Source organism: Babylonia areolata, chromosome 14 (assembly GCF_041734735.1).
Source record: "Babylonia areolata isolate BAREFJ2019XMU chromosome 14, ASM4173473v1, whole genome shotgun sequence".
Classification (NCBI taxonomy): Eukaryota; Metazoa; Mollusca; class Gastropoda; order Neogastropoda; family Buccinidae; genus Babylonia; species Babylonia areolata.
This window is the reverse complement of record NC_134889.1, coordinates 4,705,372-4,710,371: the sequence shown is the minus strand read 5'-3', so window position 1 is coordinate 4,710,371 and position 5,000 is coordinate 4,705,372. Positions and strand designations below refer to the sequence as shown.

The 5,000-nt window shown below is 48.9% G+C and overlaps 1 protein-coding gene across 1 annotated transcript in view; it reads left to right on the top strand.

Annotated features, from left to right (window-relative positions):
- Positions 1-5,000, top strand: part of LOC143289419 (uncharacterized) — a 200,720-nt gene that overhangs the window by 428 nt on the left and 195,292 nt on the right. The window lies entirely within an intron of this gene.

Sequence of the window (5,000 nt, the reverse complement as noted above, 5' to 3'; positions counted from 1 at the left end):
AAGTACGTTAGTCATTTTATTTAATGGTATTTCTGTTTAGTAGTTAAAACACACACACACACACACACACACACACACACACACACACACACATACACACATACACACCACGTAATATTCGAATGTCAGAATCTAAAATGTTTTTTTTTTTTTTGTCAGACCTCACCAAAAGTTCTTTGGAATGTGTTATTAACAATTCCAATATGTTATTTGTTATTGCAGAAGGATTGCTGCGTAGTCCTATAGGACATTTGTTATAGTTGTTTCGATGTTGGCGTTTATATAACGTTTCCATTTTCCCTAGCGTTGTCTCTCCCTATTCACCCTCCACACATACACACACTTTTACCCCCCCCCTACCCCTCCCACAACCCCTACCCCCTAGGTTTTCTTCTCTTTTTTTGTCTTTTTTTTTTTTTTCGTCAAATATCACTTCAAGTGGAAAGACGTTAAACTGAAGACAACACACACACACACACACACACACACACACACACACACACACACACACACACACACATACACACACACACACACACACACACACACACACACACACACACACACACACACACACACACACCCTCCACGCCCCACCCCCCCCCACCCCACCCCACCCCTCCACCCCTCCAACACCCCATCATTCTCCTCCGTTCACATCCCTCCTCCCCGTACCCTCCTGTCCCTTCTATACCCCCTCCTCTCCGCCCACCCCCCACACCCCACCCCCCACACCGCCCCCTACCCCTCTCTCCCACCCCCCCCAACCCCCCCGAACCCCCCACGTCCTCCGCCACACTCCAGACGATTCGACGGATCGCTATCTCTTCTTCCCCATTGTGTGGTTTAGTAGCCCTGTGGTGTTAGATTTTTATCTGTGTGAAGAGGATGCAAAACTGCATGCTTGTGAAGCCTCGACTGATTAATTGCTGGTTCGTCGACATAGCGCGGCCTTCTTCTTTCTTCTTCTTCTTTTTCTTTCTTTCTTTCTTTCTTTCCTCTGCTGTTCCTTCTTCTTCTTCTGCTTTCGTTGTTGTTGTTGTTGTTGTTCTTCTTCTTGTTCTTGTTTTTTTTTTCTTCTGTTTTTGTTGTTCTTCTTTCTTCTGCTATTCCTTCTTCTTCTTCTTCTGCTTTTTCTGGTTTTCTTTTTCTTTTTCTTCTTCTCCTTCTCCTTCTTCTTCGTCTTCTTCTTCTCCCCCTTATTCTTCTTCTTCTCCTCCTCCTTCTTTTTTTTCTTCTTCTTCTCCTCCTCCTTCTTCTTCTCTTCCTCCTCCTTTTTCTTCCTCTTCTCCTCCTCCTTCTTCTTCTCCTCCTCCTTTTTCTTCTTCTTCTTCTTCTTCTCCTTCTTCTTCTTCTCCTCCTCCTCCTTCTTCTCCTCCTCCTTCTTCCTCTTCTTCTTCTCCTCCTCCTCCTCCTTTTTCTTTTTCTTCTCTTTCTGCTTCTTCTTCCTCTTCTCCTCCTTCTTCTTCTCGTGAAACGGCTGCCCCGGAGCTGAACTCGGGGGGGGGGGGGGTGCGGGGGGGGGGGGGGGGGGGGGGGGGTAGGGTTGTGGTGCTGAGGTTGCTTTAGACCCTCTTATGTCCTTTTGTTGTCCCGAATAGACCTGTTTTTTATTTTGTTTTTATCTTACGCCTCTGCGCACACAGGTCAACGATGACGGCTGACCTACCAAATTGAAGATTGAAGACAATTCAGTCCAATCCAATCCATTACAATACATTGCAGTACAGTGCAGCGCAGTGCAATGTAATTCAATACAATACAATACAATACAATACAATACAGAGAAAAAAAAGGAATGAGATGTTTTTAGAAATGTATTGTTGTACAATACCTTATGGTCTTAACGTGTGCTTGTGCGTGTGTGTGTGTGTGTGTGTTGCGTGCGTGCGTGCGTGTGTGTGTGGGTGTGTGTGTGCGCATGTCATTTTAGTAATATATGCCTTTTATTTATTTGTTGGATGTTTTCTTTTGTAAATATTGTTGTGCAATACCATATTGTCTGAACATGAGTGTGTGTGTGTGTGGGGGGGGGGGGGGGGGGGGGGGGGGGGGAGTGGGGGAGGGGAGGGGAGGTTTAGTCTATCGTCAGCTATTGGGAATTCTTATTTGACTAGGTGTTTAATCTCTTTTTGTGTTGCGCTTGATAATTCTATGCTGGTGTTTTAGAACGAGCCTGTGATTGCACAACTTAATTTCCATGTGGATTAATGAAGTGGTTTTTTTTATTTGATTTGATTTGATTTGATTTGAAAAAGCAAGAGAAGAAAATCGACGAGAGAGAGAAGACCTGAGTCACAGTGACATGAGAAAGACAGTTTAGATGGGAGCAGTGCCAACCATTTACAGCTTAGTCTTTTGTGAAGGACTATGACTCTCCAACCAGGAGGCAAAATTGCACTGGCTCTTAGTGCTTGCAGCCTTGTGGGCTAGTTGGCCTTTGGGAGGAACCATCCCCAACGCCGACTGTCCTAAAACCCCTCTTGGCCGAGAGAGTGGGGGATGTAACTTGGGGCAAGACACTCTCGCACTATAATCAAATTCTAGCCCAAATAGTCGGGACAGCAGTTGCCTCCTCTGCTGTTCTGATGGTCATAGTCGGACACGACTGACTATCATATATATATATATATATATATATATATATATATATATATATATATATATATATATATATAGTGCCAACGTGTATAGGGTAATATGTGTGTACCTAACGCAGCCGTTTTCTTCTGCGTAATTTTGCCCAGAGGGCAGCCCTCTCGTTGCCATGGGGTCTATGTCAGTGCGCCCGGTTCGTGCCGCATATGGGACCTAGGTTTATCGTCTCATCGGAGTGGCAAGACGCCCAGCTTGGTTTTGTAGCCCGAGTCCAAACTTTGGAGTAAGGGCGAGAGTGAGATTTGAACACTACTGAGATAACGGCGCGCGCGCGCGAGAGAGAGAGAGAGAGAGAATGAATGAATGAATGAATCTTTATTTTCCAACGGTGAAGATATTAGCAGTTTGGCCGACTTACACATCTGCCGTTGTTCTAAGAGACACACACACACATACACACATACGCATATAAATGTTGTTATGCTAAATACGTGTATAATGTACAAGTCGAACACAGTGTGACAATGAGAGACACATATGTACGAAACGGAAGTGAGTAACACCCTACACACGCACGCGCGCGCGCGCGCGCGCACACACACACACACACACATGCTCACATACACACACGCACACACACACACACACACACACACGCACACACACACACACACAGTACACACACACACACACACGCACACGCACACACACACACACACAAGTAAAGATAAAACCTAAAATACAGATGTGAGGGACATAAAAGATTGTAACTAAGGAGATGAGTAATTGGGATGTGGACAAATGGACACATCATGTGCGGGAAGGGGGGGGGGGGGAGAAAAGAGAGTGAGAGAGAGGGGGGGGGAGAGAGACAGAGACAGAGAGAGAGGGGGGGAGAGAGAGGGGAGAGAGAGAGGGAGGGGAGAGAGGGAGGGGGAGAGAGAGGGAGGGGGGGAGAGAGGGGGGAGAGAGAGAGAGGGGAGAGAGAAAGGGAGGGGGGAGAGAGGGGAGAGAGAGAGAGAGGGGAGAGAGGAGAGAGAGAGAGAGGAGAGAGGGGAGAGAGAGAGGGGGGGGGGAGAGAGATAGGGGAGAGAGGGGAGAGAGAGAGGGGGGAGAGAAAGAGGGGGGAGAGAGGGGGAGAGAGAGAGGGGGAGAGAGAGAGGAGAGAGGGGGAGAGAGGGGGGGAGAGAGAGGGGGGAGAGAGGGGAGAGAGAGAGGGGGGAGAGAGGGGGGAGAGAGAGAGGGGGGAGAGAGGGGGGGAGAGAGAGAGAGGGAGAGAGAGGGGAGAGAGAGAGAGGGGGAGAGAGGGGAGAGAGAGAGAGGGAGAGAGAGAGGGAGAGAGGAGAGAGAGAGAGAGGGGAGAGAGAGGGGGGAGAGAGAGGAGAGAGAGAGGGGGAGAGAGAGAGAGGGGAGAGAGAGGGGAGAGAGAGGAGAGAGAGAGAGAGGGGAGAGAGAGAGAGTGGGAGAGAGGAGGAGAGAGAGAGGGGAGAGAGAGAGAGGGGCGAGAGAGAGAGAGGAGAGAGAGAGGGGGAGAGAGAGGGGGGGACAGGGGGGAGAGAGAGGGGGGAGATAGAGAGATGGGAGAGAGAGAGGGGAGATAGAGAGAGGGGAGAGAGAGAGGGGAGATAGAGAGAGGGGAGAGAGAGGGAAGAGAGGGAGGAGGGAGAGAGAGGGGGAGAGAGAGAGGGGAGAGAGGAGGGAGAGAGAGGGGGGAGAGAGAGAGAGGGGAGAGAGAGAAGGAGAGTGGTAACCCCCCTCCCCTCCCCCCCCCCCCCCTTCCCCATCCTAACACGCTCCCCTTCCCCCACCCCCACCCCCCCACCCCCTCCCCAGCAAAACAAACAAACAAACAAACAAATAAAAATCAATAAATCGATCCGGTCTATGAGAACAGTTGATTTGAGATACAAACACCAGTAGTACTGATCCGATCCTTTTTTTTTTCTTTTTTCTTTTTTTTGCTCCCCTCACAGATGATAATGACAGAGCACGTAACCTGACAACAAAATAATTATAACTCCAGCATGTGTGTGTGTGTGTGTGTGTGTGTGTGTGTGTGTGTGTGTGTGTGTGTGTGTGTGTGGTGTGTGTGTGTATACTCTGTGTATACTCTGTGTGTGTGTGTGTGTGTGCCTGCGCGCGTGCGTGCGGTGTGTGTTTGTTTGTGTGTGTGTGTGTGTGTGTGTGTGTGTGTACTCTGTGTGTGTGTGTGTTTGTGTACTCTGTGTGTGTGTGTTTGTGTGTGTTTGTGTACTGTGTGTGTGTGTGTGTGTGTAGTCTGTGTGTGTGTTTATCCCCTGCCATGGTGACGCTATATCACGTGACACTACTAATGATCGCCCTAAACAGAGGCTTACTCAGATCACTACCTGCAGAGATCCAGAGGCAGGGGGGAAGGGGGT